The following is a 26,239-nucleotide window of genomic DNA, read 5'->3' as shown; positions in this document are numbered from 1 at the left end:
TGATCTATGTTATGATGAAAAGGTTGAAAGCTAATTAAAGCAAATTAATTTCATACACATATCATACATATGATACACACATTTTTACATATACATGTAAAAACTTAGAGGGTTCAATCAAAGCTCTAGTAAGAGCAAAAAAAATCGTAAATTAGCACTCTGTTAAATGTAAAACAAAAGAAAATATAACAAATAAATGAGCCAGCACTTAAGACTATAAAAACAAAATAAACCAAATAAAATAGCAGACAGAGAAGCAAACAAGCTAGTTCTTTCCTTCTTTGCAAGCTCAATAAAATAGACTAAATTTTGATAAGTTGACCAAGTGGAAGGGGAAAAAACAAAGTATTGTTAGTAACAGCAAGAAAGATAATACCAGCCTTCAATAAGATTATTTAAACACTGGAGCAGGAGGGTGAGGAGTATTATGTACAGCTTTAGGGCAACAAATTTGAAGATCTAAATGAAATAAAAAATAAGAAAGGACAAATCTGTTGTAAGAAAGGACAAATTTCCAAAAAGAAAGAAACTGTCCCAGTTCATTTTGTGCTGGCATGATCCTAACCCCAAAGCATGACAAAGAGAGCACCAGAGGAGCGATCTCACAATACATCATGAACGAGAAGTCATCTTTCCACAAATGCAAGGGCAAAGATTAGAAAGTCTATTAACTGATTATGCAAGTCAACTAAAGGAAAAAAGATGTAACGATGTGTCACGGAATGTGGCAAACCTTTGATTAAAAAAAAACTTTGTTTCAATTAGCAGAGTATGATGGCACATACCTGTAATCCCAGCTACTTGGGAGGCCTCGGAGGGAAGATCTCTTGAGTCCTTGAGATGGAGGCTACAATGGGCTATGACTGCACCACTATATTCCAGACTGGATGACAGAGTGAGATCCCATCTCTAAAAAAAATTTAACTAATTAAATTAAAATAATAAACTAAGCAAACAAAATATAAAACTTCCATTCATCAATACAGCATTAGGGTGAAAAAAAACTCATAAATAGCATTTATAATGCAAAACATAAATGGATTTTGCCATTTAAACACAGACACCTAAAGATATTAGCTATTAATGCCAATCCTATTAATTCAACATTGTTAGAGAGATTTTACCCAAACCAGTAGGTCAAGTAAAAGAAATTAGAAGTATAAATTTTAAAAGGAAGACAAAATTATAATTTGCACCTAATAGTGTCTACAAAAACTGAAGATAATCAAATTAAAAAATTTTTAAATCATAAGACCGCATGACTTATTAAGAAAGAAAGAAAGAAAGAAAGAAAGAAAGAAAGAAAGAAAGAAAGAAAGAAAGAAAGAAAGAAAGAAAGAAAGAAAGAAAGAAAGATTCCCTATATGCTAAACACTGCTCAAAACTTAATATTTACTGTGAGTGATATGCCAGGGACTGTGCTAAACACCAAACAAACCAATACCAACCATAACTAAAATAACCCAGCACAAGGGCAACAACAGTCTTGGTGCATTGTGAAAACCTAGATATAAAAAAAATGTGTGACTTGTTTGAAGGACCCAAACGGCAAATCAAGATGCACAACATACTCCTGGATGGGAATGCTTATTATTGGGATATATAAATTTTCTATAAAGTAATTGATACATCTAATGCAAATCTAATAAAAATTCCAAAGGGACTGTGAGACAGAAGATGGCAGGAAGATTCTGAAGTCCACGTAGATTGTCTGAGAATACCTACAGTTTTTAAAAGAATAATGATATAAAGGGAATAGCCCTATAACATAGAAAAACAATAAATCCTGTTACTTAAAGGTGTAAGGTTTGCGTAAAGAGAGACATAAGGATCAACAGATTAAAACTAAATCCCAAACAAATCTGTAAATATATCAGTTACGTACATGATAAGGGGATATTTGTTGATGGATTAGTTATGGTAAGAGAGTTTTCTAGTTGCACAACTGGATAGAAAGATATTCTTGACTAAAATTGGGAAAACTAGACAGAGAAGGACTGAACAAAGGAAGAATATAATAAATTTAAATTTAGACTTGTCAAATTTGAGGAACCATCATGAAATCCAAGAAAAGTGACATCAAATAGACAGACAGATATGCAGGCCTGGAGGTCATAACAGTAGCCTAGGCTGGATCTGTTAACTTGGGAGTCCTGCATACAAAGTGGTTAACTGAAGTCATAGACACAGACTAGATTGCCAAGAGAAGGGTACAGTGAGAAGAGAAAAGCACTAGATCTTGAGGAATACAACACAATGAATCAGGAAAATCAGGAAGGCATAATATCATAGAAGCAAAGGCAAAAATATATTTCAAAATGGAGTACACTTAAGGTCTGAAAATGTCACCTGGAATTCTCAAAGTACATTCTGTATAATATAAGGTTATAGACTCACCATGTGAAGAGTAAAGAATTAAGATATCAAAGCAGTATATTTAGAAAGGGCTTATAAAATTTTAAAAAGGAAACGAGAGAAGACAAAGATATTTTTAAAAAGCAGTCTGGAAGGACATATTCAAGTAAGAAACAATGGTCATCACTGGGGAAAGAATTACAAGTGGTTTTTAACTTCATACATTTCTGTACTGTTTGACTATTTTAGCAAACACATGAAGTACTTATACATTAGCAAAAAATAAAGATAGTTGAACCTGGAAAAGCAAATTGGAGGAAAAAAACAACCCAGACATTGCCTTATAAAAATATTTTTATCATTACTTAAAAGTTGAAAACCTTTACAGAGCTCCTCACAGATCCACTGCATTATCTTTCATGATAGCCATACCCTATAAAAGGAAATACTTTTATTCATCTTTTAACAAGCATTTATTATACATCTATTATGAATCAAATCATTGTGCTGAAAACATTGGAGGCAAAAACATAAATAAATTACTACCCTCCCTTAAGCTTCATGGGCCTACAGTTTAATGGAAAACAGACATGTAAACAATCATAATTCAACATGATCAGTGTACATACAAAGTGACAATGAATGTACAAGCTAAAATATTTTACAAGAGAAATAAATTTGAACTGATTCTTAAAGAAAGAAGGAGGTAGGAGTTCCAGGCAAGGAACTTCTAATATATTTAGAATCTTCATTCACCCATCCTACCCACCATGCTAGTTGATGCCCTATGTATGTCCCACCACTACTACTGAGGATCTCATCAAATCCTCACCTCTCTCTTAAGTAGTCAGCATAAGACAAATGGCTATCATTTTTCCTATATGTTAAAAACAAATCAGCATCCAGACATCAAATCATGATGATTTCAACATCCCGCTTACAGATTATTTTTAATTTTGAACCTGTCACAATGCATAGTAGTACCATGAGTGCGAAAAAAAGAAGAAAAAAATAAAATGAGCCCAAAAATCAAATGTAACATATATTTACTTTTGTTGTGCTTTTGCTCAACTATATTAGAAAAAAATGAAAGTTAAAAACTCTAAAGTTAGGTTTTTCTACTAGCAAGGAAAAAAAAAAAAACAAAAAACTCTGTTCTTTAATGTTTGGAATAATTAGTATTTAGTTGTTACTGTCCCAGTACTTATTACTCCTAAAACCTGTTTTGGGGAAACTTGTGTACCTGAGGAACTGGATTTAATGGAACCTATTAACTTTTTTAAGACACTGTCTAAAAACACTGATTGCATATCACTAGGAGGTCAATCCTACAATCATCTTTTCCCAAATGGTCACTACTCCAAAGCACATTAGCTATTCATTCAGTAACAGTTTTGGAGTACTATGTTTAAAGTCCTTCAGGAGTATCAGTTAACTGATTATGTTGCTTGAAAGCAGTATTAAGTAGTAAAACTAATTCATCAATCATCACATTTTCCTAAATATTTTTCATATATTGCTATTTTAAGAAAAGAAAGACCATAATAATTACAGAAAAAGTAATCAGTACTACAATTTTCTTTGGAAAAGGTAAATATATGCATGGCTGGCTGTTGAAATAAAAGTCTTTCCAAAGAGCAAAGTGATAGGCCAGGAGTTGAAAAGAATCAACTGCAAAGAAAACCTCATTTCCATTTTCAATTGCTATTTCTGTTGACAACAACAAATAATCTTTTATTTATATATTTATTGCCTCAGATAAAACAACACAACCAATGTATAGATATTTCCCATGCTTTAACAAAAAGAAATATCATTCCTTTATAAAGGATAACTTTTCAAATTAGAGTAATTTACATGCTTTTAGTGTTTTTCTTTTTTTGAAAATTAGTATGTTACATTTGAAAAACTTTGCCAAAGGAAATATAGTCCCACATTTTCACAAAGGGAAGAAATGTTAAAAATTCAAACTTTCAAGCTAAGGTTACAGGTATTCTAAATGAAAAATAATTTTTTCCTCCAATAGTCTCTTTAATTACTATAACTATACTGCAGTATCCTTCCTATATTATAACATTATAGCACAATATTTGAGATTGCTTTTTAAGCACTCAATATTCTACGGAGGGAAAACACGAAACTAAAGCCACATTAAAATGACAATTTCCTCATTCAGTAGAGAAAAAAAATCACTTAGTTCTTTCCTGAATAAATCAAACAGTTTTAAAGACACTGTAATATATAGTGATAAAGATCTCAATTCCATAACACAGATAAGCTTAAGTGCTTAATATATGCAGTTATGTGAGCATTTTGTACACACTAGGAGTTCATAGATTACACATCTTACAGTCTGCTATGAACATGTGGAATTAGGCACTTACCTTAAAATACCACCCCACCACAAAGAATTATTATTAATAGTTTTGACACAAAGAGCAAATTTTATTTCTAAAAACTGATAAGTAGGGACAAACTAAAATACAAAAACAAGACAAGACAAAACACAGCTAACAAAAACAAAGCTGCTTACTGAAGGTAAAAGGTAACAGAAGGCCACAGTTTGGAAGATCTGATACGCAGGAATCAGGGATCCCCTTCTGGAGCAAATCTTTAAATTAATAAAAGTAGGGCCTTCTGTTTACTTTTTGCTATAAAACACTCATCATCAATTTCAAAATAAGAACCTTAAGAGTTAATAAATAGTAACACAAACCAAAGCTAATGATATTAAGGATTCCAATAAATTTTAAATAAACTACCTAAGACTAAAAGCTGAAAATTTTAAGCCTTCCTTCCTTTTCTCCCTTTCCCTCTCCTCTCTCTGTTTTACTGTCTGTATCCCTTCACATATATATGCATATACACACATATAAAATTTATTCCTTTTAGAACACTGAGTAGTTAACCAGAAAAATTAATAAAATCTTGAATAAACAAACTTAGAAAGTCTATTTAGTTGACATTTACTTTTTGAATATGGGAATTCTGTTGTTCGACTTCACTAGACAACTAGAACTGCTCTTAGAATATTTTGGTAAACAAAGAACCCAGTCTTTTTGTTAAATTCAAACGGCAGGAAAGGAATGTCTTTGATATACATAACTTAATCATCATCTTATTATTTTCCTATCCTAAATCATAATTTTGTATACATATATGAAACATTTCCTATGCCTACATTTTTACCAATACATGAAATTTTGCTTCCCTAACACTATCCTAGCAAAATACATTAAACTTCATACCAATTATATGATTTGGTAATATATATTCCTTAAATATAAAGATGCCTCAAGTAATTCATTTTGTTTCTAAATAGACATCTCTCATCTCAGACTTTTTATGCTCAATATTTCTTAAGAGTCCACAAAAGAATAATTACCAAAATTAGTGAAATGTTTCACAGTCCTTATTTGGGAGAATAACCTGACTAAAGCAGACCACTCACTAATAAAGTGCAACTTAATAAATCATGTGGAATCTTATTTTGTTCAAACCCTTACTAACTCCTAGCACCATCTGTTACCATCAAAACTATATGACAAGATATGATATATAATTAATAGGTAAACAACAATCTAATTAAAATGGACAAATACTCCATGTTCCTGCCATTTGGGAGCTCTAATTACAGACTAAATTTTAAGCTTGAATTAAATATTTAAGCTGGAAAATTAACTTTCCTTCTCGAGCCTTGAATACATTAATACAGATATGTGAAGCGACTTCCTGATGGGAACTTAAACATGTAATTTAGTTTCATCAAAGCAGTTACTAATTGTTAAGCAGCAGTACCTTACCATATGTACACAATAGCTATTTAGAGCTGAAAAGGTGGTTCTAAAGCACCCCTCTGCAACCCTTTCCTGACATAAATATAAAATGTATATACAGCACAGCAGTTAATACTACACATTGAAAATAAATTACCTAGTCTTCAGTCTTTGATGCTTTCTGAAGACAATTAACAATTGGTCTAAATAAACAAAATATACCTATATATGACAAGGTAAGAACCACACAAGTATAAAAGACCAAAAGATATTCAAGAATAGGCATCCAGGTATAAAATTCTCAGGTTACACAAAACTAATTAAAAACCCTGACCTACTGAATCAAAACAAGAGTATACTAATTCTGCTTTCCTTCCTAACTCTTCTCTTCATAGAGCATCGCAGGCTTTACTAATAATGTTCTAGTAAGCATTCAGAATGGCAAAGTAAAGGTGAACACCCTTCTACATTTTTCATTTAATTTTGAATGTAGGAGGAATAATTTTTCAGAACAAATGACCCTAACAGGCAATTGTTTAGGAAAAATTCTCTAAGAATTTAAAATACACATGTATTTTCACTACTAATTTATATTTAGCAGATGAATGACAGAGAGGTTGCTAGAAAGGTATATATTACTCTTTAAAAATAGATTATTCTAATTCTTTATAACCATAAAGACTAACTGCAGGTCAATCCACATTAACATAGTTTGGTTACAAAAAGAGAACACTGTCAGAGTTGGTAGAAACTGCTTTTGTTTATATATTAAATATTATTTTATTAAGCATTCAGTAGTATAACCATTAAATTTTACTAATAAAAGAACTAATTTTTATATTTTCACAGTAAAATATGATATTGCACTGGTTAAGATTCAAGGTCAATGACAAATATATGTTGATTATACTAAATCTCCCTTATTTGAAATTTTTACCAGGAATTTAAGTAATTAACATTTAAATCATAAGAAGATATTTTAAGAATAAAAAGGAAATTTTTGTTCTGTATTGGCAATAGGAAACATATTTAATATTTTATAATTCATTACTATTGTTCTAGGTTTTTGCTCAAGAATAACATAAATAATATTAACATATAACACTATATATTGCCTGTTTTTTTCTCCCAATATTTCTTTTTATCTCTTCTATCTTAAAATTGCCCAAGTTTTACTCATGCTTTAAATTTTTACTCATGTAGCTATACAGCATTTGGTATTCCTAATAAAGTACTGCTCCCCAACTATCTGAGTATGTTGATGCATTTTAATTTCAAAAAAATCACAGATCTGCCCTGCATACACATAAGATGTGCTTTCACTCCTCATTAATTGACAAAATATATAGGTATATGGGTTTAAAGATGCCTTGTAATTACCCTAATGTTTCATAAAGATTTGTAGCCATACACTGGCAAATACCCACAGAAAGAGAACAAGGGCACTCTTTGAATAACACCTTGAAGTAAATATTTATTTTCATGTTATTCTACATCATCTAAAAATCTGCAAACAGAGAATAATCAGCAAATATCACTGAAAGATAAAAACCCAATCCTAAAAGATTTGATAGATATAAAAAATCTGGCTGGTTCACATTTAAGCATCATGGTTCTTTTCTAATATTAAATCAGTCAACTGGATGACAACAGAAGTTCCTCCATAATGCAGGCTAGAAAAGTCTATTCAATTTTATTTAAAATCTGTATGCTGTAAAAGTACATGTCATGGAATTTACTAGGATGACAACTATATAGATATGAAATTCATGACATATTGATTCAACATATTGAACTGGTTTTTAAAACCAATTTATATAAATGATTATAATAGTCTATATTATGTTTAGCCCATGAGGCATATGGTAGTAAATTTGAATTTAATTTTAAATAAATTTACATAAATATAAAAAGTTCAGTAATTTTTATCCACCCTGCATATGAAACACAGCAAATAAAAAAAACAAGAGGACTGTATATTATAAATGCACTTGAGCCTGAAACTCAAACCAGAAATCCAACTTCATTTCTTTAAAAGGAACCAAAGGATAACTGGCTTTTGTTAGGAAAAAAGAAAAACACATCACTGACAGAGAAAGTAATACTGATTATTAAGCAATATATATTTATATATTTGTAAATACATAAATACACGTTATAAATGTTTATTTAGCAGTAAATATAATTTTCATCTACTATATATTCTACAAAACTTAATGCACCAAAAAAGCTAGCAGTGACATATGGTATACATATATTCACATCAAATTATCAATTAAGACATATATACAGTCTCTTCACTTTGGAGAACTTATGAGCAATTTACAAAATGAAAATATTTTAAAAGGTACATCAAAAGTGTTTTTTACAGGTATTAGAACGTCAGAGGTTCCATCATTGGTATGAGAATGATCCAACTTTCCATCAGTAGAGCTCAAGTTGTGACTCTTAGAGACTTAGCCAGTATGAAACATACAGACTCTGAAAGTGGAGGCCTTGACCTTACCTTATCCTGAGTTCCATCCAGTAAGTTAACTGGCCCACATATCCATAAAATTTTATTCTGAAATTTAAAAAATAGTAAGCAAGAACCAAGATACAATATATAAATTTGAAGTGTATGGTTTCAGTATTATCAGAAGCATTATCAAATGCCTATCATTCGCCAGCAGCTTGACAGATTTTTTTTTTTCTCTAACACTCAAAACAATTTACAAACTAGGCATTATTCCCACTTCACAGATGAGGAAACCATGGCTCACAGATTAAGTAACTTGCCTAACTTCACACAACTATAACTCAGATCTCTAACTAGAAAATCTGTTTATAACACTATTTTCTACAACATTTTATTCTGAAAATTTTCAAACTTTCAGAAAAGTTACAGGAAAGTTACAGTGAATAGTCATATACCCACTACCTAGATTCTCTAATTGACATTTTACTATATGTATTGTATCACTTACCTAACTACATCTACTAGACCATCCTATTTTTAATGCATTTCAAAGTTGCAGATGATATTCTACTTTTTCAGTATTTCATTATATTTTCAAATATACAGAAAAGGTGAAAAAAATTACATTGCACACTCATATGTCTATCATCTAGAATCTTCAATTACATTTTATTGTACTACAGTATCATAATGTTGATGTATTTGTTCATCCTTCCATCATTCCATCTTATTATATTATTTTAATTGTTAAAGTTATTGTTGCAACCTCTAAGTCCCAACTACAAAGAGAGAACTATAGAAAAGTTGTTTACATGTATTTAATAATGCTATACTTCCTTAATCAGTTAAAGTTATGTTTGGATATACAGGTTTTCAAGGTTTTTCACTTCTCTAACATTTCCACCAGGTGACTTTTAGAGACACAAACAGATCCTTTAGGAGAGGGCAACATGCTTGACTCAAAAGAGTTGAGAAATACAAAAGCACTAAAATATTTTCTTAGGGTATAAGAGAAATTGAGAAAAATAACACATAAAAAAAATTCCTAGGGAAAAAAATTTGCATTCCCTGACAATGAATAGATTTAGTCAATCAAGAAACTTGATAATTACAAGTGACTCTGAAAGTTAGCTTTACAGAAAAGTTACACTACAAAAACTAAGCAACTACAATATCTTTGTACTTTTTCACGGTATTTATGACTGTGATTCTATGATGCATACCTATAATTGTCATTTTGTGCTGATAACATTTTATTCTTAATTCACATGATAGGATTTCAAAATATCACTATTTCGTGGAGCTCGCCTATTAATCTTAAACTAATACACCACTTTATCATCACAATTCTCTCTATCCTTAAGTTCTCTAATTCCTGAACTCTCAGTACAAATACTTTCAAGCACATTGAAAAATCTAGTTCTTTGACTTCATTTGATTTAAATCTCTTATTCTCCTTCTTGCTTCATTTCCTTTCTTATCAATCTTAGACTCTATGAGCTACTATTTCAACTAACATCTCACCAGTCCATTGCTCTCTCTTTCTCTGTGTTAATCAAGTCCTGAAAGCCTTTCAACACTCACAATCTCACACACCTTCTCTTCCTCTACACCTAATTTCCTGAAGGCAGAGGAAATAATGGACTAACAGGAATTCCTTCCATCTTTGACCCTTTCACCCAACTAAAACACCTACATCCACTGTGGCAGCCAAGGAGATGTACTACTTAAGAGACAAAATGCTGTGAGGAATTATAGTCAGCTGACAATATCCAGCTTTCATACTTTCAGGATTCACTGTAATGTTTAAGCCAAGGCCATACTTTCCCCATACATCTTACAAGGCCATGCAGCTCCCAAACAATGACAGGGATGCTGCAGGAAAAACCATTCCTGCCAACACAAGGCATCTCTAATAGGCAAAATTTGCTCTGTCTACTGCATTATCCCCTCACCATTGTCTCAGCTGGGACTTTTTGAAACCTGCATTGGAATCTGAAGTTTCTCCTCTCCAATCTGTCTTCCTTACTCCTCTCTTACCATAGGTGTTGAACCTACATGAGTCCGAAGACTTTGCCTGCTTATTCATTCTCATTCTCATTCTCTCTCCCCCCCCCCCCCCCCCCCCCCCCCCCCCCACCAAGAAATCTCTTAAGCTTCTAATTCCATCTTGGTACCTGCCTCCTGGGAGATCTGAATTGTCATGTCAAATCCACACCTTTCATATTTCTTGTATTCTCAGTTAAAAAAAAAAAAAAAAAGAGCCCTCCTCCTGTACAAACTAATCATCCCTCCACTAGTAAGTCCAAATCTTTTCCATCTTTTCATATACATTGCTCCAAATTTAACAATTTTAACTTACTTTCTCTCCTATAACATCAACCTCTCTCTCTTCCCCTTCTGGGCCTTTTTCACCAATATGTAAACACTTTGAAGTCTCTCCTAAATCAAGAACAAACCTCTGCTGCTCTGTGTCCCCCTCTGACAGTCAGTTCTTCAGATAATAGTAACATAGTACCTTTCACTGGTAGTCTATAATGCTTCATGTCCCAGTTATATATCAACTACCCAATGGGCTGATTTTTGCTTCAAACTACTCCACTCCAATTGCTTATGAAGGCACATTACATAGAGATGTCAAATTCGACGACCACTTTTGGCACCTCACTTCTAACCCCTCTATTTTTCACACTGTCGTGTTGTTGTCTCCAGCTGTGCGTTCAGGCATATCATTATTCACTGTTTCCCTCCTTCATCGCTTGGACAAGTTTTTCTTTTCCCATCACTTGGCTTGATAGGAGTCAATTTATCCAAGGACTTCTCCTTATCTCTACCTATAATCCCTGGGCAACCTTAGATACCCATCAAATACACTTATTCATCTTTGCTCCATCAATGCCAAACACAATGCTTGGGAAATGCTTAGCAAATAATGTTTAAATAAGTTCATGCCAGCATTTATGTTAGTGATTCCAAGTACATATCTCTTACAGAAACTGATCTCCTGGCCTTGAGAGATCCACACACTCAACCATCTCCTATCTTTAATCAATAAGATGTCCAAACATAAGTCATCCTCTCCCCTTTCAAACTGCTCCTCTTGTATTCTCTTGTAGGGATGGCCTTATCAACCAACCTCTCCCGCAGGTCAAATGCTAGTATTTCCTTTCTGGTCTCCTCAGATGCAATCAACTGTCAAATATGATCAATTTAGTCCCTTCTTCTCCCTTACCTCTGACCCTGACTTAATTTAGTGTAAAGTCTCCTTGTAAGTATCTGGGCTCTTGAATTTTGCCTCTCATCTTAATTGCTAAATTTCACATAAGTGCTCTTTCTAACATTCAAATCTGATGTCACCTCTCCTTGGGTTACATTCCTGCAGTAGATCACAATGCTTAGCACTGCAATTTGAGACTATTTCTATTTTTCATTTTTCTTTCCTCTTCTAGGAAAAAAACAAAGCCCAAATTTTTGGCATAACCCACAAGACTCTTCAAAAATCTAGACTTTGTATTTATAGTCTCAGGTCTCATTCTTACTCAATTTGCAAACCCAAACTACTTGCAGTTCCTCAGTACACTTTAGGTTTGTAGCCATTTCTAGGCTACCCAGGTATTATTTCCCTCTGCCTAGAGTGTCTTTTTTCAATATTTCAATATTCTTCATATACATTCAGCCTGCACATTCTCAGGGAAGTTTCCTTGAAACTATCCTCCATCCCGACCTCCAAGCTGGTTTAAGAACCCTTCTTCTGGGGTACACTGTCTCCCATGCATTAATCTATCACATTATTCATTACACTAGATGTTAATTTTTTAACTACTACTCTTTCCTCTATAAACTACAAGCTCCTATTGGAAAAAGTCATATTTTAACTCTGTTGATCCAGCACCTAGAACACTGCCACAGTAGGTAAAAAGTACTTCATGGAAAGAAGTTTAAAAAGGAAGGCGAGCCGGGCGCGGTGGCTCAAGCCTGTAATCCCAGCACTTTGGGAGGCCGAGACGGGCGGATCACGAGGTCAGGAGATCGAGACCATCCTGGCTAACATGGTGAAACCCTGTCTCTACTAAAAAAAAAATACAAAAAAAAAACTAGCCGGGCGAGGTGGCGGGCACCTGTAGTCCCAGCTCCTCGGGAGGCTGAGGCACGAGAATGGCATAAACCCAGGAGGCGGAGCTTGCAGTGAGCTGAGATCCGGCCACTGCACTCCAGTCCGGGCGACAGAGCGAGACTCCGCCTCAAAAAAAAAAAAAAAAAAAAAAAGGAAGGAGAAAAGAGAGACATTTAGTATCTCAATAAATTTGTTAATTACTTTACAAAATAAATGCAATTTCTGCTTGGTGATTCTCATCTCTATCTTTAATGCAGAATGAAAGGCCTCTCTAAGCTGTCCTCCCAGAACTTTGCTGGGAATCATCCTGAAATACCTCACATGTTCCTGAAAAAGACCAATCAGCTAACACTCACCTACCATGGCACATCTATCCTTGTGCCTCCTGTGTGATATTTAAGGTCTGCTGCTTCCATTGCCTCCAAATTAAGCATGGGAGGGCCTCACCTGTTCCCCCACTGAGATATCTGTTGCCCTCTCTGCTGTGTACTGTTGATTATAATAGGTCACTACTGTCACCAACAGGGCACCACTGCAGCTTCTTCAATATATCCCCACTCCCACTGAACCCAACCTCCCCTCTGCTGTAAAGACTGCCTTACCAAGTAGCACTGCTATCAACCATGATGCCCCAACACCTTTCCACCACTGTTAGCACAGTGGAGTCTGCAAAATGATAGTTAATTCGTGGACTGTGGCAAAGACAGAATCCCTTTGCCTTCGTCGCTCAGAGAGTAGAAGGGCCATGTTGCTTGTCTCTAAGCATCTTATAATACTTCTCCTGATTCTCTTGTTCTTTCGGATTTATTTTCTCATAGCCCAGCCATCTATCTCCACAAGTGTAAGATTTCTGGACCAGAAAACAAAACAGGCCCCAGGCTGAATTTAGAAATGCTGCTTTGCTAACAACTGAGACTGTGTCACCACGTTTGCCACTTTGTTCTTGGATTTTTCTTAGGAAAAACTCACTTCTGTTCCTACATACACACACACAGGTTGGCAGGCCAACCCTGCTGGCCTCCATGTTCCAGATAAGGCTAAATCGCTATAGGAAAAACAAGCAAGGAGCACAATGAAAACATGCTACCCAGAAAGAGCCTTAAACATTACAACAAAAGACAAATATTTGAACACAAAACACCCTTTCTTGTTCCACATTTCTCATACTTAATATACTCCATTACCAATTTCCAACATCCCAGGTGCAGTGGCTCATGCCTGTAATCTCAACACTGGGAGGCCAAGGCAGGAGGACTGCTTGAGCCCAGGAGATTTTAGATCAGCCTAGGCAATATTCTGAGGCCCCATCTCTACAAATTTTTTTTTTCAATTAGATGGGCATGGTGGTGTGCACCTGTAGTGGGGGCTGAGGTGGGAGGATGGTTTGAGCCCTGGAGGTTGATGCTGCAGTGAGCCTTAATCACACCATGCACTCCAGTCTGGGCGACAGAGTGAAATATTGCCTCAAAAAAAAAAATTAAAAATTCTGAATTACACATGCCATTCAAAATACCTTTTCCATTTACAAATTCAAGCTTCCCTTTCTTGGAAAAAGTTCACAAATAACATTTTTACCTAGAATTTTGGTTTGATTAGGCCAACAGTGTCATATCACCTACCCCATAGCATTTCAGGGACTAGAAGGCACTCTAGGTTCACCACTGGTAGGCACATCACCTCTACTGGCATTTCAAAAGCCACTTCCAGATAAACACAAGGAAGGAAAGGGAGGGCTGGAAAGACAAACAGCAGGACATAACCTGCCTGGCTGGGAATTATTAGTAAGGCTATCCCTATGATGGGGAGGATTCGTTCTTTATGTCATGAGAACATAAGAAAAGGACATTAACTTTTCTTGCAAAGTCTGTACTCAGTTCAAAATTTACTTTGGAGGGTAATATGTACCAACAAACTATGAATGTAAATAAGACAAAGAATGAATTAAAAGAAAGTAATGCAAATTCTCTAAAAACATAAGCAACATTTAAACTAAATGTACAGTGAATATCAACATCACTGGTACTACAATTTCATTCAAAAATTGATATACATTTAGAAATTAAATTCCTGGCTTTGTAAACATAATGAATATGCAAATATTTTAGGTTAATATATTTTTTCCATCAAGTGCTTTATGCAAGAAATTTTTCCTCAAAATTCCATTACTGACAAATTCCAAAATGTTCAGTTACTAAGAACAGAACTCTTTATTTTTCCTCATTTATTTTGATACTCTTAGCCATCACTTAAATTGCCTATTCTTGGATTTTAACATCCAATCCTCCTAGAATTTTTACATTTTGATGAAGAAAAAGAAAACACATACACACGCGTTTAAGATAGTATTGCTTTTAAATTGATCTCTACAAGAAATACACCTCAATCTTAAAAAAATGATGGGGGGTGAGAGGTGATGCAGGTTATAAGAGCATGAAGGAAGTAAGAACAGCCAAGAAGTAAGGCAGTAAAGTACAGATTTCAGTCAATTCTAAGCAGTGGATAATTTTAATCTAGAAAGAAGGTCTTAATTCAGTTTAACTACAATATTTAAAATAGCACAATATACCTTAATAGAGAATCTGGATAGTAGCATTTTTGAAACAAGCAACAACAGAAAAAAAAAAAAAAATCCTCTCCTTATGTTGCATTTATTCAATTTGTGGGCTCTTGTTGCAGGTGGTCCTTGAGACAATATCATAGAAGATTTCTAAAACAAAATGGATAAATATGGCCATTTATATAAAATCCAGGTAGTTTTTCAAAACTGTATTTCTATTCATAGTGCCCAATTATCTATAAGGTATACAAGGGTGTAAGACAAGTTATTATGATTGATTGATTGATTTTTTTAAGAAAAATAGTAGCATGTGTATACACAAAATGAATCTTATCTCCCTTCAAAGTACCCATTTTGAGCAGTTAGACATCAATTCCACTACAGAAATTTCAAAAACAGGCATTCCAAAAGTACTTTGATTGATAGACTACGTGTACATCTTCCCAAGGGGAACACTTGAAAAGAACACAAATTTTGAGAAATAAGCTCTGATATATTTGCCAAAAATTTACCTCACTAATTTATAATCACATGTAATACAGGAAAAAAACTGTAAAAGACACAAATTTCTCCAAACAAATTTTCATTTGAAAGTTACACATTTAAAGGGAATCTTTTCTTGCCACTGAATAACAAGAAAAATGAAAGTGGTAAGGAATAGGTAGGTAAGTATTACAAAGTAAAGAGTAAAAGGCTATTATATTTACAACCCATTGAAAGGGGGGTGGGGCAGGGAACCACACCTACAATAAGCACTCTATCATAGACACTGAAGGCAGTCTTTAAAAGCTGCATATACAAATTCTTCAGTTTTACAAAGTTTTACTTTAAGCTGTAGTGTCTGCAAAAAGCAATTCCAACTAATAAACAGCAATTCACCAAAAATGCAAAAGCAAACTACTATCAATTTACATTTTAGTGCTTTAAAGACAGTAACATTTACTCTGATCAGTGAAGTGTTTTGAAATAGATATAATTAAAAACTAACTTTTAACTTGGAATTACTGTATCAGTGCATCTAAGTAAACATCCACAGGAGCATTTTAAAATATATACTATCTTCATCTCATCTTAATCTCAATAACTCTTCCCACCTTTCTATTTAGAAATTTTTAAAAACTTCTCTGAACAAATTAATTTTCATTTGAAATTTACACATTTAAAAGGAATCTTTTCCTGCCACTCAATAATAAGAAAAATGAAAGTGGGAGGAATAGGTAGGTAAGTATCATAAAGCCAAGGATAAAAGGTTATTATATTCACTACCCTTTGAGATTAGATTTTTTAAAATTTCTAAATACAAGGATTGTAATTTTAACCTTTTGTGATTATTTTGAAAGAGGTATAAAACAAATACTCTGACCACAAATCCTGAATGTTCAATGCCTTCAACCAAACTACTGCAATTAATATGAAATTCTAAATACAGAATATAATGCCTCATAAATAGTATAACAGCCAAGTACTGTCTAAGAAGCCATATGTTTTCTCCCATTGTTCAAAAAAAGGAGATGACTTCCCGTCACTTATGTTTCTGATTAGCAAGGTGATTTATGCCACAATCACTAAAAATGCCAGCAAGTGAATGAGAAAATGCATAGTGACTGCACCAGATGTGCACAATAAACAGGAATCCCATTGTAATCTCTGGTACTTAGTTTATATGAAGGTAATGTAGGAAACACTCTTGGATATGGCAAAGTCACTCTTTTTTTACATTTCACTATAAATGATATGAAATAAATTGTGTGTTTTATACTTTATGGCATGCATACATTGATAAATTAGGTACTGTTTTGTATCCCAACTTATCTACAAGACAAACCTGGCTAAGATCATGGGGATTAATTGCTTCAGAAGTGTGAAATGCAGCTTTTCCATTCTTTTCTGCACACTCAGTGAAGAAACAATGATTAATCACTGTTTAACTATTCTCCTGGGAATCTACAACATTGCCAAAGCAGGACTTATCCTCATAAATCCAAAAAATACAGGTTTAGATTTGTTGCCAACAACTGAAAGAACATGAACTTAAACCCATTTGTTATCAGATTAAAATAATATCAAGGTTTTAGAACCCTACTGGTACAGAATTCCCTTTAATCGGTGACTTCAATGGGAAATTAGATTAACACATAAGATATAATGAAAGCACATGTATTTTACAAAAGTAACAATAAACATTTTTTAAAACTTAGAAAATATCCTTGGCCTAATGTCAAACATCATACTATTGAACTTGAGCTGACAATCTCCCCTAGCTATAGAAATACTTCATTTCCTCTGTTCTATTTTAAGAATTAAAATACATGCTCATCAGGTAAAAAACATTTTAAATGGATATTTCACATAGGAAATAATGACTTATTTCAGTAAGTTTTATTCCACATTGCTAGAACTGAATGGCAATTGCGTGGGTAAAACTACTTGGTTCCAATAATACTAACATATTTCTAAGTCTTTAGAAGACAGAAATTGTAAACTCCAAACTTCTAAGCCTAAATCATCTAAAACCCTGTAATATTTTGAACAGAAGTACATAAGAGCAAAGGTTTCAAATATATTCCAAATAATTGGGGTTTTCAAATAATCTTCAGCCATGTTTACTAGTATACTGAATAAAGTAAGTAATTCTTAAGTTGAGGCAAAATTATTGTTCATACCAGTTATAAAATGTGGAGTACATATTTTTAAGAATTGAAATCTTATTCTCATTAATAAGTATAATGTTAGTGGTATAATTGTCAAATCGTTACAAATTAAAGTTTTTTTTTAATTCCCTTTAAATGGGTTAGCTGTTTAAACACTACAAACTAGCTGTTTAAACACTACAAACTAGTACAAACCCAAATACTGCTGAAGTGGGAATAATCTGAAGTAAAAACTTCAAATTTCTATATAAAATAGAAATATTTGACAAATGTGTTTTACACAGGTGAATGTAAATTAGAAATACAGCACCTTTCAATTATTATGGGTTAATTTTCTATTTGTCTGATCATATGTTCATATAACTTCTCCCTTCCAACTTGTCAATCTTCCTGCTACTTCTTTCAGGTGTACTAAGTGCCACAAGAGACTACCAGAACTGCAAGGAAAAGGAGGTGAAACTGTTGGTCAGTTTCACTGTTCATTAAGCCCTTGTAAAAATGAGTAAGAGGAAGAGAACGTGAAACAGATTTTGTATTTCCTACACTTCACGATTTTTATCGCTGTTTAACACAAAAGTGGCAGCTATGTCTACTGCACATATAGTGAAAACCTAAAAACATTCACAATCAATTTGCCCAAAAAAAAAAAAAAAGAATTTTCCTCACATCATCCAATTTAAAAAGCAAATCTTCTTATAAAGGATACATTGCTTTAAAAGTAATTCTCGGCCGGGCGCGGTGGCTCAAGCCTGTAATCCCAGCACTTTGGGAGGCCGAGATGGGCGGATCACGAGGTCAGGAGATTGAGACCATCCTGGCTAACACGGTGAAACCCCGTCTCTACTAAAAAATACAAAAAACTAGCCGGGCGAGGTGGCGGGCGCCTGTAGTCCCAGCTACTCGGGAAGCTGAGGCAGGAGAATGGCGTAAACCCGGGAGGCGGAGCTTGCAGTGAGCTGAGATCCGGCCACTGCACTCCAGCCTGGGCGACAGAGCGAGACTCCATCTCAAAAAAAAAAAAAAAAAAAAAAAAAAGTAATTCTCCAGTTAGCTGAGTACCTGCCATAAGTAAAACCACAGAAAGCAAAACCAGATAAGAGGGAACTACTGTATCACTATAGAGAGCTGGGAACTTGAGCAAGAATGGGTACAAAGGGTAACACTGTTGCCATTCTTACTCAGAAGCACATGAGAGAGACAGCAGGATCACATTATACCAACAGGAAAATGTGAGAATTCTAATGCCATTACTGTATCCTGTATTTATCAAGTGTGCTGTGGGGCTGAGGTGACCAGGAGAAGTATGAATCATAAAGACCAATAGACACTTGGCATCATAGATTTTTTACAATTACAATTGCACCATTGTTCAAGCAATCTAGGCCATGAAGTACTTTATCATTTTCTGGTAAGTGAATTTGAACCATAAACTCCCCAACCTGGTATAAGAAAGTATTTTGATGGCCCTGTTTCTACTCTTACTGTAGCTTGATGGTTCTCCAGAGCATTTTACAGAAATATTTACGAACTTGGAACTTTTAAAAAATATCAACAGGTATATAATTCATAAATGCCTATCATATGCCTTAATTCCATTAACAGAATTTTTTTTAAACACAGAATTCCTAAACTAGGAACCACCATATATTTACATTGTTAAAGAAAAAACCACAAAGGAGAATTACAGGACAAGCCTAAAGAAGTGGGAAGCAAGTAATCATTCTGTATGTAACATATCCTGGAGATAGTACAAAGCTCAACCAAATGCTTTTTAACAATGGATCTGTGCTGATATACTCCGCCTTCCTTCTTATTAAGAATAAACCATTCATGCTTCTACTTAAGGTGATCTCTCTACTTGTACACACTGCTTTAGCAATTTTCCACTCTTTCTTGCATCATCAGTTTATTCCTCTCTATTGGAGCGCTCCCATTAGTATGCTATTTCTCTCCTATTCAAAAAAATCCTCTCTTCACTCCAGCTTCCCCCTTAAGCTGCTACATGTGTTTCTCCTCCCACTCTCCCTTGAATAGTCCATCTTTAACTTGACCTATAAATAAGATTTTCACAGATGATCACTCTTCCTTCCTTCAAACATTTACATCACTTTCAGATATTCTGAAAGACAAATGAGTTTTCCTCTTAACCTCACTGAGTTTTCTTCTCTAGCCACATCTACTAATTCCTCTTTTTCTCCTAACCCCTTTACTAGAGGTGCCCCAAAGCCAGGATTTTAAGTCTTCTCTATCTATGTTTACTGTACTGCATCAATGTTACATCTTGATACCGTTTGACCTTTGTACTTCGTGACCCTTCAGCTCACTCTCTCACCTCCTTCAGATCTTTACTCACATGTTACCTTATCGGTGAGTTTTCCCTGATCACTCTGTTTAAAATTTCCATTCTTCTCCCTATACTCCAAACTCTCTATCTCCCACTGGCTGCTTTATTTTCCTTCACAGAATCACTATCTAAGGTACTACATATTTTATTTATTTATCCTGCTACTTATCAACCTCTCCACCCTGGAATGTAAGCTTAATCAAGTAAAGGATTTTTATCCATTTTGTTTTCAGTGTGATAGCTCCTAAAACAGTCCTCAATGAGTAAGACTGGCTTCAAATTTCTCAGGAAGAATAATGGATAGTAGAAAAAATTAAAGCAAAGCTTTCAAAGTTCAGAGGAAAATCACTTTAAACTAGAAACATATACCCAGCTAAATTATCAATCAACTGTGAAAATAAAATAGAAAATTTTTCTAATATTCACAACTCAGAAAATTCATCTCCCATCTAGCCTTTCTGAAGTTGTAGTTAAAGGAATCTATGGATGATGACAAAAATGGGATATAAAAACCAGTACAACTAACTCAATATTATAGTGAAAACAAATCTCCGAAAGACAGGCCAGCAAAAGAACAAGGAAGCTCTGTTTTATATTTAACTAGGAGGTTGAGGTTGAGAAATGTCTTCAAAAAGAGTGTAAATAACTTTATCAAAATGTTATTTTATGATTTAGGAGCCCAAAAGTACAACTGTAGTATGCTATCAAAAAAAAAAATAATATATATATATATATATATAGGCATAAATCTCTTATGAGCATTAAACAAAAAGAATGGCAATTTAAAACTCTTATTTAAAAAATTACACATATACCAAAAAGAAAAAAAAAATGATACAAATGTGAAAGAAAATATATGATTTTGAGCAAATGAAGAAAATTAAGAAACCTTTTATTCTGGGAAAAATATGTTCACTGGTCAGGTAGTTCGGGAGAGAAAATAGAACTGAATGATAGTCTGAAATGATGTATAATTACTATTTAAGAAATATAATTGCTAAATAAGAAATAAAATATGTGACAGGCATGGTGGCTCATGCCTATATAATCCCAGCACTTTAAGAGACCAAGGTAGGTGGATCACTTGAGCTCAGGAGTTCAAGACCAGCCTGGGCAACATGGCAAAACCCTGTCTCTACAAAAAATAAAAAAATTAGCCAGGTATGGTGGCTCACGCTTATGGTCCCAGCTATTTGGGAGGCTGAGGTAAGAGGACTGCTTGTGCCTAGGAGGCAGAGGTTGCAGTGGGCTGACATCATGCCACTGCACTCTGGCCTAGGAGACAGAGTGACACCCAATCTCAAAAAAATAAAAGAAATAAATTACTTAAATATATAAGAAATAGATCATTTCTCTACTTTGTTAAAAGTCATTTCTCGGTATCATTAGATATCCTGATAATTAAAAAAAAAAAAGGAAAATAGTGTTAGCAAAAAGTAGAGAAAGTGGAACCCAGCTGGGTGAGATGGCTCATGCCTGTGATTCTAACACTTTGGGAAGCCAAGGTGGGCGAACTGCCTGAGCTCAGGAGTTCAAGACCAGCCTTGGCAACATGGAAAAACCCCGTCTCTACTAAAAATACAAAGAATTAGCCGGGTATGGTGGCATGCATCTGTAGTCCCAGCTGCTCAGGGGGCTGAGGGATGAGAATCGCTTGAACCTGGGGGGCAGAGGTTGCAGTGAGCCAAGATTGTGCCACTGCATTCCAGCCTAAGCGACAGAGCAAGACTCAGTCTCAAAGAAAGTAGAACCCTCATGCCTGGGCAACAGAGCAAGACTCTGTCTGAAGGAAAGTAGAACCCTCATACACTGCTGACAGAAATGTAAAATGATGCAACTGCCATGGAAAAGTTTGATGGTTCCTCAAAAAGTTAAACACAGAATTACAATATGACCTAGCAATTCCACTCCTAGGCACATACCCATATGAATGGAGAATAGGTACTCAAACAGGTTCATGTACACACGTTTAGAGCAGCACTATTCAGAGTAACCAAAAAGTAGAAGCAAACCAAATGTACATGAACGAATGGATAAACAAATGGACTAGCATTCAGCCAAGAAAAGTAATGAAGTAATAATAAGTGCTATAACATGAATAAAAATTTGAAATATTATGTTAAATGAAAGAAGCTACCCACAAAACATCACATATTTTATGATTACATTCATATTAAATATACAGAACACATAAATCCATAGAGACAGAATGCAGACTGATGGATGTCAGAGCCTAGGGCTAAGGCAGAATGAAGACAAACTGCTAAATGGGTATGGTACTTTACTTTGGCATGACGGAAATGTTCTGAACTCGATAGAGGTAGAAGGTTGCACAACATTGTCAATGTACTCAATGCCACGGAACTGTTCACTTCAAAATGGTGAATTCTGTGTTACACAAATTTCACCTCAATCGATTATGTTAACATAAAAGATATTCTGCTTTCAGTTCACTCTTTCTATTTTCTTATTTCCAGAGTAAAGATTTCCAAAGATGCTCATAATGTTATTTAACTTTGGAAGGTTCTTAGAAAATAACATGTATGGGGTTTTTTTTTGGGGGGGGGGGGCGTATATGAGGTTCAATAATAATCTTTAAGCTTCATTTCAGGGTTTTTTTATTTCCTCTGTTAAATTCAAGTAAAATTAAATGTAACAAATTTCATTTTTAAAATGGTGTATCAGTTCATCTCTGTATGATAGGATTCAAAATAATTTTTTTTTTAATTTTTTAAGTTGACTTATTTATTTTGAGGTGCAAAGCTGTCTCAAAATAAATAAATCGTGCAGTGGCACGATCTTGGCTCACTGCAACCTCTGCTTCCCGGGTTCAAGCGATTCTCCTGCCTCAGCCTCACGAGTAGCTGGGATTACAGGTGACCGCCACGACTGCAGGCTAGTTTTTTGTATTTTTAGTAGAGACAGGGTTTCACCATGTTGTCCAGGATGGTCTCGAACTCCTGACCATGTGATTCACCTGCCTCAGCCTCCCAAAGTGCTGGGATTACAGGCGTGAGCCACTGAGATGAGGATTTGCTATGTTGCCCAGGCTGTGTCTCCAACTCCTGAGCTCAAGCAATCTGTTCACCTCAGCCTCCCAAAGTGCTGGGATTACAGGTGTGAGCCACCATGCCCAGCCAAGATTAGGGACAATTTTTATCCTCTTTATGTTTTTCTACATTTACCAAACTTTTTAATAAAAAATATTACTTTTATACATCAGGAAAAAATGCCTTCAATTTATTAAAAAGATACAAATGTTAAATAAAATGGGAATGGGTACTAGAAGAGACCACTTTGGGAAAGGACCTGGGTTATTCTAACTTGGTATTTGGGATGTAAAAAGTTAAACATGTTTCAAACCAAGCATGATTTGAGGGCATCTGGATGCACATACAATTTAGACAGACAAAACAAACAAGAAGAGAATAAAGAAATATACACCTTACTATAAAGACATGATTATATCAAAAATTTATTCTCCTTTAAAATTCTGAGATCTCAGTACCTGTGCCTATGTTCTTACTATAAAAGAACCCAGTAAGGACTGTGGTGTTTCCCAGCAGTTACCCAGTTCTCTCACTAAGTCATTTGATAGTCTATATTGAATGGGGAAAGAGATGAGAAGCACAGAAGAGACAAGGAAAAAGGCAGCTTCACTGAGGCAGAAGAGAAACTATCTCATTTATTTTACTCTCCCAACAAATCAGTGATGAGCAAACATTCACGTGATCTAAAGCTGGGATTCTGAAACTGCGTAAGTGACACATACCAGGAAGCATTAAACAAAATATACAAAGAATATCATATAATACAGCATACAGCACATCCCAGGTAGTTGGAGTAGGAATTAAACTTTTGTTTCAGTTTCATTTATACCTATAGGACTCGGCTCATAAATGTACATTTTATTCCTCACTACGGGTTGTAATAAGGGAAAAAATTGTGAATGTTATCCGATATACCTCCAACTCTAAGTTCAATCATTCTAGTTTCCTACTTCTGTAAGAAATGGTGGGGGAGTGGGGAGTAGAGAAAAGAAAATAAAAGGTCTATGGATACAAAAAGTATTCCCTAAGGAAAATGCTGAAGTCTGCTGATGGGAAAACACTTCTAAAAGACACCCTGAAGACTCAGCTAACTGAGAAGAAAAACAATGGACAAAGGGGAAAGAATGGAAACTGGTGACTAAAAGTAGGAGGCAGGACAGAAACAGATCAGGAAACTGAGTAACTGTGTTGGCTGGCCAACACTATTCCCTGAAGGACTCTTCAATCTAAATTTGGCAGAAGTACCCAAGCACACATACTTTTTTTTGTACAATAATCTATGGAACGCATTACTATGGTAAAGGCATTGAGAGTATTCTATTTTAAAATGTATATTTTGAAAACATATATGCTTACCTTTGGGGAGAACTTTACTGGTCCACAAATCCGGTTGACATGTGAAAATGCATGTTCTCGTTATAGATCAAAAATGACTTAGGCTCAGTACAACAAAGTTCTCCAAACACAAGTCTTGGTTTGCAAACAGAAATTGAAGAGGAATCAAGAAACAGAGACAAGCTAAGTTCTCTTTTAACTGCTGGAAAAACAGCATCTCCCTAGAAAAATAAACAAAATAGCTTCAAATGCTCCTATCCCAGGAGAAACCCTAAATCATATCAAATCATAAATTATAACCCTAAATCATATGAAACCCTAAATCATATCAAACAACACCATACAAAAAGCAGGCTAAAAAGAATTCGTATCAAAATATTTTAAGTTCTTAGAGGACAAATATTAGCCTACTCATTAATCACTCTTTCCTTCACCTATTTTTAACTCCTGGAAGAAAGGGAGGCATTTTATAATACCAAAAATAAATGGCATTTTACATATATAATACAAAAACAACAGGTTTCACTATAAAACAATCACCTCTAATTCATGTAACTTTGCACTGAAATGGCAAAAAAGTGTTGAAATAAGGAACATACTACTCTAACACGTAGTAAAATAATATCACATTTTAAAATCACATAATATAAAAATGGAAGTTTGACATTTGAAAACAAATGTGAAAAAAATTCCATTGAAAATGGATTCTAAAGCATTAATAAAATGTAAAATTAGAATACAGATGCATCAGTGATGACAAGTGAATATTATTTAGGTGTTAAAATTAATTTTCACAGCCTTTTTCTAAAGAAAAACCTTTTTTCATCTTCAGTAATACACCTCCATAAATAATCATACACAGATATATTTACATAAAATCTGTAAGATTAACAACTAAATTTCTTAACTAGGCTATCCAATTTAAGTAAAGAACCTCTTAATAATAAAAAATTACTAAACATATTATCAACTTCCTCTAGATTTCATTCTCTATTAGTTCTTAAGGTTCAACAACCTGTTAAGAGCTTACTGGTGGCTCGGCACACATATAAAAAGATAGCAGCAGTTAGCTAATATAATGTAAAACATAATCAATAACATGAAACTGAAAAACCTGACAACAGATTCAACTGAAATGTACTGAGATTCAATATAAACTATTTCAAACACATTTTAGTATCACATGCTACTAAAATCAAGTAACAAAAGTCACTCTTCTGGAAACAGGATTTCCAGAAACGGTTTTTTGTCCTTTTAGATATACTCATTTTATTGAATACAATTCATGCTCTATTTGTGTGTCGGTTTGGTGAAGAGAATTGTGCATTACATTGTGATGCTGCATTTTCTTATTTTAACTTTCAATCTAATTTGAAAAGTAACAAACAATATTTTCCTAAATTATATTACACATATGGAAAATGTCTAAATATCATCAGCTGCTCCTTGCACAGTGCTATATTCACATTTTTTTGTGTATGGTTGAACTAAAAATTGCTATACCACTAAAACAAAGCATGACTATTTCTCATCTTTCTTTTGTAAAAATACAGACCACTTTTATTCCCTTCGGATGCCTGTTTAGAATAAAAGACATTC

The 26,239-nt window shown here is 34.2% G+C and overlaps 1 protein-coding gene across 7 annotated transcripts in view; it reads right to left on the bottom strand.

Moving 5' to 3' along the window:
• TBC1D5 (TBC1 domain family member 5) overlaps positions 1–26,239 on the bottom strand; it is a 578,111-nt gene that overhangs the window by 403,092 nt on the left and 148,780 nt on the right. For 4 of the 7 annotated variants that reach the window (XM_030933427.1, XM_030933434.1, XM_030933429.1 and 1 more), the window contains exons 2-3: positions 24,662–24,861; positions 786–909 (exon numbers count right to left, since the gene is read on the bottom strand). The exons of 1 other annotated variant lie outside the window; for it this stretch is intronic. The gene's annotated coding sequence lies outside the window, so the exon portion shown is untranslated. The remainder of the gene's footprint in view (positions 1–785; positions 910–24,661; positions 24,862–26,239) is intronic. 2 more of the 7 variants (XM_030933431.1, XM_030933433.1) reach the window with 2 other exon arrangements.

The sequence above is a fragment of the Rhinopithecus roxellana genome, chromosome 1, assembly GCF_007565055.1.
Source record: "Rhinopithecus roxellana isolate Shanxi Qingling chromosome 1, ASM756505v1, whole genome shotgun sequence".
Taxonomy (NCBI): Eukaryota; Metazoa; Chordata; class Mammalia; order Primates; family Cercopithecidae; genus Rhinopithecus; species Rhinopithecus roxellana.
The sequence above is the reverse complement of the archived record's forward strand: the minus strand, read 5'-3'. Positions and strand labels throughout refer to the sequence as shown.